The sequence below is a fragment of the Haliotis rufescens genome, unplaced genomic scaffold, assembly GCF_023055435.1.
Source record: "Haliotis rufescens isolate VD_foot unplaced genomic scaffold, xgHalRufe1.0.p SCAF_27, whole genome shotgun sequence".
NCBI classification, from domain to species: domain Eukaryota; kingdom Metazoa; phylum Mollusca; class Gastropoda; order Lepetellida; family Haliotidae; genus Haliotis; species Haliotis rufescens.
The window spans coordinates 320,379-332,336 of NW_025963968.1; the positions used below are offsets into that span (position 1 = coordinate 320,379).

The following is an 11,958-nucleotide window of genomic DNA, read 5'->3' on the forward strand; positions in this document are numbered from 1 at the left end:
ATAAAGGTTTCATATTACTTTATAATTCCCGGGCTTTTGGCGACATGGCTCGTTTTGCACTGAGTACAATTTTAAAGACGACCACAGTTTTATTGTGCGCTAGTCAGGCTTCGAAAACATATTTGATGGATTCTGCGAAGGGTTTATACTGTTAAAGTGTTTCACTCATGTAAGGGTTGTGGGGCAACATGATATTTAGGGTCAGTCAAAATGTGTGTCCTCCCTGTTCATGTTGGTGTGTACGTGTATGTCAGAATGAATGTCAAAGGCGTAAAGCCGAAACACAATGTTTATGTGAACGCACTGCAAGGCATGCTGTCCCCATCGCCATCATGAACTAGGTGATACCAGTCAACAGTATCAGGACGGTTAAATCCATGCAAGTATAGACCCCTGACCAGGCCAATACCAGTCAGCAGTATCAGTACGGTATATACAACGTTAGACTTAAATAGACCCCTGACCAGGCCAATAGCAGTCAACAGTATCACTACGGTAAAGTCCACGTTAGACTTATACAGACCCCTGACCAGGCCAATACCAGTCAACAGTATCAGTACGGTATAGTCCATGTTAGACATATAGACCCCTGACCAGGCCAATACCAGTCAACAGTATCAGTACGGTATAGTCCACGTTAGACTTATACAGACCCCTGACCAGGCCAATACCAGTCAACAGTATCAGGACGGTATAATCCATGTTAGACTTATATAGACCCCCTGACCAGGCCAATACCAGTCAACAGTATCAGGACGGTATAATCCATGTTAGACATATATAGACCCCTGACCAGGCCAATACCAGTCAACAGTATCACTACGGTATAGTCCATGTTAGACTTATATAGACCCCTGACCAGGCCAATACCAGTCAACAGTATCAGGGCGGTATAATCCATGTTAGACTTATACAGACCCCTGACCAGGCCAATACCAGTCAATAGTATCAGGACGGTATAGTCCATGTTTAACTTATATAGACCCCTGACCAGGTCAATACCAGTCAACAGTATCAGAACGGTATAGTCCACGTTAGACTTATATAGACCCCTGACCAGGCCAATACCAGTCAACAGTATCAGAACGGTATAGTCCATGTTAGACTTATATAGACCCCTGACCAGGCCAATACCAGTCAACAGTATCAGAACGGTATTGTCCATGTTAGACTTATATAGACCCCTGAACAGGTCAATACCAGTCAACAGTATCACTACGGTATAGTCCACGTTAGACTTATAAAGACCCCTGACCAGGCCAATACCAGTCAACAGTATCGGGACGGTATAATCCACGTTAGACTTATATAGACCCCTGACCAGGCCAATACCAGTCAACAGTATCAGTACGGTATAGTCCATGTTAGACTTATATAGACCCCTGACCAGGCCAATACCAGTCAACAGTATCAGTACGGTATAGTCCATGTTAGACTTATATAGACCCCTGACCAGGCCAATACCAGTCAACAGTATCAGAACGGTATAGTCCACGTTAGACTTATATAGACCCCTGACCAGGCCAATACCAGTCAACACTATCAGTACGGTATAGTCAATGCTGGAATCATCTGTGCTATGTGTGGAGATTCTTGTAGCTCGGTACTCAAGACATGCAAGAGACCACATGCCTATTTTATATTACAAGCAGTATGATATAACAGTTGTATATTTACCAAGGTGCTATATGGCTTTGCTATGTAACCTACTATTTCGTAAGTGCAATGGCTTTATGTAATGATCTTGATTTTGTCAATATGTATTATTTATCTGGAAAACCTATTACATCAACTTTTGTTAACTACACGTACATAATCTTAACGGTATGAATTCCGAGGTTTGTCTTCTACCATTTGATGCTGGATTTCATGTATTATAATTATGATCACTATAACTGTTTGACGAATTAGAGGAACTCATCGTTGGTTGTGTATATCGAATTATGAGAGTAAGAGCATGGATATTACTTAAATCCTGAGTTGCATTTATTTTTTTATTCAGGTTTATTCTGTCCGACCCCAGGGGAAGACAAACTTTACAATCCATGATTGAACCTGGATACTGTCTACCTAAGATGAGCTGCGCTTCTCTACTGTTAATGGTTTTATGACAAATCATGCCGTTCCTTGCTTGTATATTCGTATCGAACAATATTATCGAAGGCATGGGTGTGACTGTGCGGAGTTATGTCCCTTTTATTATTTTAGTCATAGGTCCGAATTCCAGATTATTATCGAAAATAATTTTTTGTATTTTGGGGCGGTGGGGTAGCCTCGTGGTTAAAGCGTTCGCTCGTCACGCCAAAGACAGTGGTCCAATTTCCCACATGGGTACTATGCGGTGACAGTGTTGAAGTATTGTTGGAAGCGGCGTTAAACCCAACTACCTCCCTCGTTTGGCGGTGTCGTTCATGCACGACTATACCCCAGGACAGAGTTGTGGTCGCTGAGTATTTTATAAAACTTGATTTATCAACACTCACCTTGACGCCTTGATATACAGTTCAATGTGACGTTAATGTAGCACTGCAAACTCCTAAACATCATTGGGCTTACCCAATGGCCCAGATACAATTTAAAATTCTTTCAGGTATCGATCCTTGTGTCAGGAGTGTTTACATAGCGACCATATACAATAAAATGTGTTGACAACCGAAACGAAACAATTAATTTCCTGGGACATCGCTCTTCCTATAAATAACAGCAATGAAATTTAACATTTGGTTTACGTGACTTATGCTAGCAACCATAGAAATTAGAAAAGTATATGAAAAGCTGTCCATTAAACGCTGGGGGATTTGGAAACAAAGAAATGATTTCTCATAGAAACGTGCCGTATGTGTGATTGTTTCGTACGGTTTGAGATTACGGGATATTTGAATGGAATTGATCAAATAAACGTATTGATTTACGGGTTAATGATGGTGTTAGCTTAGTGAAGTATATGTACACCGTGTCCATTGCTACCATTAAAGACACATCCCATTTCTAAACACGTTAGTTTTTGATCAAATACATTGTGACCATCGCAGTGAGCAATCTGACAGCTTACCACGGAGGTGATTTACCAACTGAGCCTGGGCCAGACAAACCATTGGTTGACAGCGTGAGCACCAAAAATGTTGGTGTGTACACGATAACGAGATCACGATTGACTACAACAAATATAATGAACTGCACAGATCCACAGATTATAGACCGTCCTTACTCCATGCTTGTTGTAAGAGATGACTAACGTCAAGATCGGGTCAAATCCTAACGACGTGGATTATTGCTCAAGCTATCAACCATATATTTGCCCGTCACAGGTTCCATTACTTGCAGACATCCTGGATTTAGCTATAATAGCACTCAACTTGTACTCATTCATTCTCACACGCGGACAATGGCTATCGTTGGCATATCACGCCGAGGGCTCAGGTTCGATTCCCAGCATAGGTACAACAATGTCCCTTTAGGGCTCAGTCAAACATTCAGGATTTTAACTGCCGTCCTTGATAGGACAATTCTCGATTAAAATTTGTCAACAGTAAGATCAAGATCCTGTGATTCGTGGCGGGCAGTTCACAAGATATTGTTCAGGAAGCGTCCCGAATCTGACGTTTCCAGCAGAATTCGTCCCGATTCTTCCGCATGGTAAAAAAAATGACCGAATCTGTCCCGACAACGTCCCGATTCTCCCGAATGCGATCCGACAGCAATCAGACAAAGACGGTTCGCATTCGGCAAGATCTGGACGCAATCTGGACTCAATCGACAAGAAACGTCAATGAACAATTCATGCCCTTTCACCACGACAGCTTCCCGATCCGCAGAACACCGTCCAGACAACACAGGACACTGTTACGATTTTGATCCGATACAGCAGAATATGTCACGACATAGTCACGATTGTAATCCGACGAGACAAAATAAAATCGGCTAAGTTTCCCGAATGTTACGGTACGCACCATACTGCCAGGAGTGATTGGTCAACCTCTCTGGACCTTTCCCGATCCGTAGGAATATGTTACGAACGTATACGACTGCGTTCAGACAATGATAGGACATTCCAGATCATTGAAGATAGTAATCCGACCTTGTCACTTTTCGTGTCATAGCGCTGTCTAATCGCAAACGGGAGCCATAATCGGCAGTGTGTGAACCCGGCCTTACTGGTGTCTCTCCTTCCACCACCGTGATATTGCTGAAATAGTGCGTATGACCATACTCACCCAGTCACACAAAACACTCGTGTTTTTACGTCCTCGTGTTTTTGTGACCCAGTATGGCTAACGTACGTTAACCTATCACTGAACTGAGCCGCGTGCTTGAGATTAAATACTAATGCATACCTGATCGGTCAACTGATACATAAATATCTTTATATCTGTACTTGGAAATAAAGGCCCCATCTGCAACTGTGAATTATCACTGTCATTTTCGTAATCAGGTATATCTATGAAGTCGGGATTTATCTACACATTATCAGGTAGACGGTTCATTATGTGTCGTGTATATCAGCGACAATGTATTAACCGCCCATGGTTTTGGAGCGGCAATATCACCTTTCTCTTCCGCGCCCTGGTATGTATGTACGTAGACTACCACAAGTCTCTAAAGCAAAAATTATTAGTTTAATCATAATTTCTAGATTATGTAAATAATGAGAACACGTTGTCCTTATAAGAGACTGGAGTCCTTCCTGTCCACAAATCTAGTCTTCCCTATTATGAGGATAGAATTACTATACAGCCATGGACTTACTTTCAGTACAGCCTTGGAGCAAGGCTAGGATTAAGGCACTGCGCCACCTTTAGCAAGTTTTGAGCAATAACGTGACGGGGCTTGCTCATTCAATTAAATATTTGTGGAGTCGAACCTGGACTATGGGCTTGATAAGTGAATGCACAAGCCCATAATCCGACATGGTAATGTAAACCTGGCTATGTTCAGTAAAAAGTGACTTGAGTTTAATCTTCCCCCACGTGGCTGACAATCCGATCAGTGCACGTGTCCTCGGTGCTGCCATCTCCCTCTCATGAACCAGGGCTGGCCTGACTAACTTTCAACTAAGGGCCATAAGAAAGTAAACTGTCCAATGTAGTACATTGTTTGAGTAGTTCATTGCGAGTGTATGTGGTCTGTTGAGGCTGTTTGTATATTACTGACAACCAGTTAAACGTGATAGGGGTCCAAATGGGCTCAGAAATGGAAACGAAAGAGTACCGAGCAGTCATCAAGTTTTTTTCTTTAGAGAAAAGTATTTCCCACGAAACTCATGACCGCATGTCACAAGTGTATGTGAATAAGCTTCCCTAGTTATTCCACTGTTAAACGTTGGGCAGCTATGTTAAAGGCTGGCACCATTCCACTTCTCCGGCACAAAAGAAATTCAAGTCTTCAAGATCAGTGAACAAAGTTATGGTCACTGTATTGTGTGTGATCCTTGTTGATAACTTGGAAAGTCAAAAGACGATTACCGGTCTTTACTGATTTGCTTCATCGCCTGAGAGATAATATTAAAGAAAAGCGGCGAAGAATGCTGACTGCTGGAGTTGTACCGCTTCATGACAATGCCTCGTCTCACACCTCTCGACTGGCACCAAGTGATTTCCATCTCTTTGCTAAACTGAAAACGCTATGACAACAACGATGACCTCAAAGCTGCCGTGAATGGGTTTTTCAGGGTGGCTTCAGAAAACTTCTCCCTGACTGGAATTGAAAAGCTTCACTATCGATTTGAGAAGTGTATGGAAAAGCAGGGGGATTATGTTGAAAAATAAAATTAAATACACTTTCACAATTGTTGGTATTGTTAATTACAATCAATGAGTACTTAAAAGATAAGAATATCACCCGGATGCCCTGGAGGGCTGTATAACGGGGTCAGAGGCAGAGTGTTAGTCTATAGACAAAAACATCCTCCAAGCATTGACGACTTTGGGGAAGAATCTGTACATATATTGATAGCAGTGGTTCCTTTGCTTAAGTTTACACAAACTACTTAGAATTGAATGCGCTATTTATATTTGTAAACAAACAAGGCAAAAGTGAGCAGGGCTCACTAATACCGCCGACCTCGACTCCAAGATATTTCTAAGTTCAAAAAATTAAAAAATCATATTTTTTTCCGAAAAAAAACCATATCAAAATCAAACTTTGCCCTGCATCTCTCCTATTGGTATAGAAACTGTGCCCTTAATTGGAAAAGGAATCCGTGAAGTTGTTTTCAAGTTATAGGTCGCACAAATGTCAATGAAAACAATCCTCAGAAAAGCATGAAAAAGAGCTGTATTTTTTCAGAAAATCCAAATTCTAGTATTGAAAACAAAACTTCCCACTGCACCTTTCCTATAGATATAGGAGGTGGCCACCAAGCTTGAAAAGAATCTAGTAGTTTTCAAGTTATAGGTCCTTCAAATGTTGAAGTAAAAAAATTCTAAGTTCAAAACATGAAAAACATCATACGTTTTCATAAAATATACATATCAAAATCAAACTTTACACTGCACCATTCCCATTGACATAAAAGTGTTCACCATGTTTGAAAAGAATTTATGCAGTAGTTTTCTTGTTATAGGTTGCACACAAAGGACGGACGGAATACCTTGGCGTAACAATATACCCCCGCCCTTTCAGGACGTAGGCATAATAATAATGATGAGTATAATAACAATGAAGGTGATAATAATGATAATGATGATGATAGTTTGATTAGAAGAAATATGATAACAAATAAATATCGGGCACCATGAAGACGTCTTTCCTACTGACACCCGTACTGCAAACATTGAGATAGATTGGGACTAGTTTCATGTGTTCATCCGGGCACTTCCAAATGTACCTTCAAGCAGCTGAAAACGTACCGCAGGACCGTTGAGTTTTATTAGACATTTACAGAAAATCCGCAAGATTTTGGTGCGTGTATTTTTTAAACGGAATAAACAAAGTTTCAAATAACATCCTAGCCAGAGAAAAACTTTGTAGACAGGTTTGTCACAACAATATCTGAAGATCAACTGAAGACATAAATATATGTATATACCAACTGTGAATACCGTTGCCGCAGTGGTACTTTCCAAACAACTGAACGTTAAAGAAAGTGTAATGCTTGCTGTGGGGTTGCCTTAATCTTTCATAGATCGCTGCCTCGTTCAAGTGGCAGATGTGAGATATTTCCAAGCCAGGCTTTCGACAGGAGATCGTTATCCGTGTATTTTATTGCACTATTTGCATAACCAAGTCGCGATGCACTGGGCATATGGAGGTAGTGGTTTGTTAAATGGCATGAGCATGCCGGGAAATCGTCCTCTGTGAACTTGTGGAAGGGAAAACAGCATCTCGCCAAGGTTGCCGGCTTACTGAAAATAAAATAAGAACATGAAAAAAAAACGGAAAAAAGTTTTCTTTGTCTTTGATCCGAGGAGAATGTGAAGCGTTGTATTGTTTCAATGTTGTAGTTTGACTGCTTGTATATCTACGTGTTTATCTGCTTGTCGTTTGTAAACAGGTTTGCCTGGAATAATCCCCAGATTAAACAGTCTACGGATTAGCCAAGTTAAAATTCTACAGGGTTGTCTTTATCCCTCATGAAAGAAAGGAAGACTGTTGTCTGTGGGAAGTCACCTCTGACTGCCAATCCACGTTAATATAGGAAGTTGTGTTCTCGTCTGAGGCTTCGTACCGCGCTGTTCATGAGGGACCGTAGTCTCACACAAGTCATCAATAGGAATCACTGAATTATCATAGGACAAACAACAGCGAAACATTATCATGATGACCTGTCATCATATAGTGGCGGTGGGTAGCTCAGTGGTTAAGGTATTGAGGGTCAGGCCGAACCCGAGTTCGAATCTCTGAATGGATATAAGCCTGGTAACCCCTGTCGGGACCCCTGTCGTGATATTGCTAGAATAGTGTAGGAAGCGGCGAAAATTCTTATTCCCTCACTTTCAGCATGTACATATATAGCAATCGAAGATCACCTTCCCGGGGCAAGGGAGTTGACTGAAGATCCGGGGTAGAATAGGTTGAAAAGGCGACTATGCATGTCATAAGAGGCGACTAACGGGATCGTGTGGTCAGCCTCCCTGATTTGGTTGATGCATGTCATCTTATCCCTAAAGCGTGGATCGATGTTCATGATGTCAATCACTGGATTGTCTGGTCCAGACCCGATTATTTACAGACCGCTGTCATATAGCTGGAATATTGCTGATTGCGGTGTTAAACTACAAACAAACAAACAGTCAACTAACTCTCCTGCCTCGGGAAGATGTTGAAGAATGATATTCATTCTGCATAGGGGTGAGTTACTGTGTGAACCATACTGATGTCATGCATGTGTCAGAATTCAATCCCTACTTTCAGCTCAGGAAATACTGATACAAACACACACTCACGCGATACATCCTGTACTCTCAACACTTAGGAGAGAACTATGCTGTGTTTTCCATGTAGACAGAGGTTCATTGTAGATTTGCCCACGCTAAATTAAATTTGGAACCGAATGCTTTTTAGTCCGACAATGGCTGAAAAAGAAATACCATTCTATAAACATTACCTGCCGCGGTGATTCGGCCGTCAAATCGGCTCATTCCACCAGAGTGTGTCTATTTTGATTTGATAACCTATGATTGACCAATCAGAATCGAGTAATTCTAAATTCATGGTCGAATATACAATTAGCTGTGGTGAAGAAGTATCTCCTATTTTGTAAACAGTCTCAGCATGACGTCAGTAAAGATAATCTCTCACGTCATTGCTATTGTGACGTCCTTAGCAAACACATGACGTCAATAATGGTGTCCTGCTGGAGCTGGGGAATCGAACCCAGTGGCGGACCCCGTAGCCCCGTGCAGGGCCCCGTTCCACAAAGCGATCTTAGTGCCACGTTGATAGTGAGTCTATGATAAAGTATGGGAGTTACGACCAATTTAGCACTAAGATCGCTTTGTGGAACAGGTTTTAGGGCCCCGTTCAATAAAGTTATCAGACCCGTGAAGATGCGGGATAGAATAGGTCTTCAGCAACTCATGCTTGCTGAAAAGGCGACTATGCTTGTCGTAAGAGGCGACTAACGGGATCGGGTGGTCAGGCTCGCTGACTTGGTTGATGCATGTCATCGTATCCCAATTGCGTGGATCGATGCTCATGATGTCAATCATTGGATTGTCTGGTCCTGACCGCCATCATATTTCTGGCATATTTCTGGCATATTGCTGAGTGCGGCGTTAAACAACAAACAAACAAGTTATCTTGGCACAATGAAAACCTGGAATCAGCGTTCACGGCAGACAAGTAACAGTGATGGTACCTGTTGTCTTGCTGTACCTAAACTGTCCTCTTGAGACGGTCGAGCCATCAATGTCTCGTGCATACCACGAGACGCACGTAGATTTTACAAGAGACGGTTATTTGACTTTCATGCTTCCATAGTTATTAATCGGTTAAACAGAGCTGTCACATGTGAAGTACACAATGGCGACGATGAAAGTACACATCTTGAGACGCACGTGTCTTATAAACATTAGGGTGTGGTTTTTTCAACCGCTCAAGTCTCCAAACGAGAGGCCACGAATCTTTTATACTTTGATGAATATAATGAAAGTGAAGGCTCTTTGAAACGTATGACAAAGTAGGACATATATTACACCGCCCCTTCCACTTTTCCGCGTATAGATGAACCCGAAACATACTGAATCTTCAACAGTTACTGTTTGAGGGGGATAGAGAAACGGGCTCCGTTTGTCTGTCTGTCCGTCCGTCACGTTTCGTTTCTGGAGCTTAATAAACCGTTCAATAATTCTCTATGATGTACGTCCATGCGACCTGCACTAAACTTGGGCCTTTTGCTATTCAGTATTTTTAGTATTTTTATGGTAGGGAATGTTTCAAGGGCAAAACTCTTAAACCGTTATTTCATGAAACTATATATATATATATATAACTATAGCATAACTCAACTGTACATTATTTCTTTGTGACAGTTTGTATATACATGGGGCATACCCTGAAATGATACATTTTCCTGTTCAAGTTTTTATACCGAGCTTTTAATTTTGAGTTTCTAAGGTTATAACAAGTTGGACTTCAAATGGAAGGTTTTGTCGGAGGAAGACGAAGATAACTTTCTCTTCCATGTTGGGATTCCGGCTTCAGTCACAGCAACCTGTGCTTGAATTGACAGGAGACTGGATGGATGGAATGGCCACGCTTGGTGACTTGGTTGGTTGTGTGACATCGTGCACGGACAGACAGGACTTTGCTAATAATGCAGTCTTCATTAAAATACAAGCAGACAAAACATCATACATTACTCTGCTATTTTGTAAGCAGGCAACAAACAAACTTACTTTGTAATGCAAAATGTGAGAGTGGCGGGTGCTACCGGTAGAGCAGGACATACTTACCTTTTTCTCGAACACTGGTTTTCAGTGATCTATTCATATAATTTTCACTGCTATTTCGCCTTTCACTCTCAGTGTACGTTATAACGGGAGAGATCCATATACAGCCATTTGTGCAATAGCGGGAGAACCAGCATGCAACCATGTATGTAATAAGGCAACGTAAATAATATATTCACACTCATTCACCTGACGCCATTAACCTATGTTGGAACATGTCTATTGCTGCTATTTGTCATCAGCTATATGGTTATGGGGGTCAAGTATATACGTATGTCTACATAATCACTCATACCATGCACATTAGGCAGAGACACATCATTCTATGTTCCTTGGAAAATGCCGACCGCGGGTCGTTTAAATGAGACTCTCGTACAATATCCCCAAAAAGTTAAACTTTATCAGTCTAATGTGGACAGTCGTTAATCCAGACTAAAACGGTTCCTACGATTGTGTGATGGTATTATGAATGAACTATATCATATTTGCAGGAGAAAAGCAACCGATCCGAAGCATTGATCAAACTCGTAAAAAAGCAGTGTGTGTGAGTGGTTCACGTTCAATTATATATTCACGTTATACAGTTTAGTTTCAGGACTGCCGCATCCATTGTGGATAAAGAAAAGCTACAGAATCATACGTATAAAGTTATTAGGTTTACATTATAGAAAATAGAAGAAAAGAACATAAATATAAGTGAGTGAGTGAGTTGGGTTTAACGCCGCTTTTAACAGTATTCTAGTTATGTCGCGGCGTGTCAGCTTAATGTGGGAGGTAAGCCCGAATTGATGCAGGTCTTAGACGTTTACCACATAGTAGGGCTATGGTGCTGACAAACCTAGAAATATAATCGGGGCAAACCGAACCCACGATCATAGGTATCTGGCCCAAGGGATTAAATATTTAAGAAAGTTCAATAATGAAAACTTTCTTTTCTGACAATTCCCACGAATACTCCCGGTGCTCGATGTCATTAAGTGTACCGTCTTATGTCATGTCGAAATGAAAGATATATACATATCTGAATCAGCTTAAGCAAATGTGGATAAGGGTATTTTATGTCATGTTTGAAGATGAATGTGTTTCACGAAGATACTGGACTGTTACTGGAAATAGATGCATTTAATGTCACATCCGAAGTTGTTTTGAAAACGTTACCTGCATTGCAAGCGTTCTGTGATAATGCACGGCGGAGCGCCTATGTTCCCGTGCGCACGTGCATATGTAAACACACATGAACACTCACACAAGGGGGAGAGGGGAAACAGGTACGCGTGTGGATATTAAAGATGCACATGCACGACTTCAATTGCTGCAGACGATTGCAACATGTATGCTCGTGTCAGGAGACACACGTGAATGAATGAACCCTGTGTACGACATCCACACCCCCAGCTCACATGTACTAGTAACTGCTCATATAAGGAATGGGCGTATGCAGTGTGAATCACACCTACCTGTTTGTTATTTTTATCTCTACGTTCTTTAACAGCCAAACCATCCGAACACCCCAGCTCACTGATAAAACAGAGAAAACTGGTTCTAAGTGTTTCAAACTTATCAAAAC

General features: G+C 41.4%; 1 long non-coding RNA gene across 1 annotated transcript; it reads right to left on the minus strand.

Moving 5' to 3' along the window:
- Positions 1-6,503: 6,503 nt before the first annotated feature.
- Positions 6,504-11,911, minus strand: LOC124125832. Its single transcript, XR_006859704.2, has 3 exons — positions 11,849-11,911; positions 8,385-8,513; positions 6,504-7,343 (listed from the first exon to the last, which is right to left on the minus strand). It is a non-coding gene; the product is annotated as an uncharacterized LOC124125832 (long non-coding RNA).
- Positions 11,912-11,958: the final 47 nt, after the last annotated feature.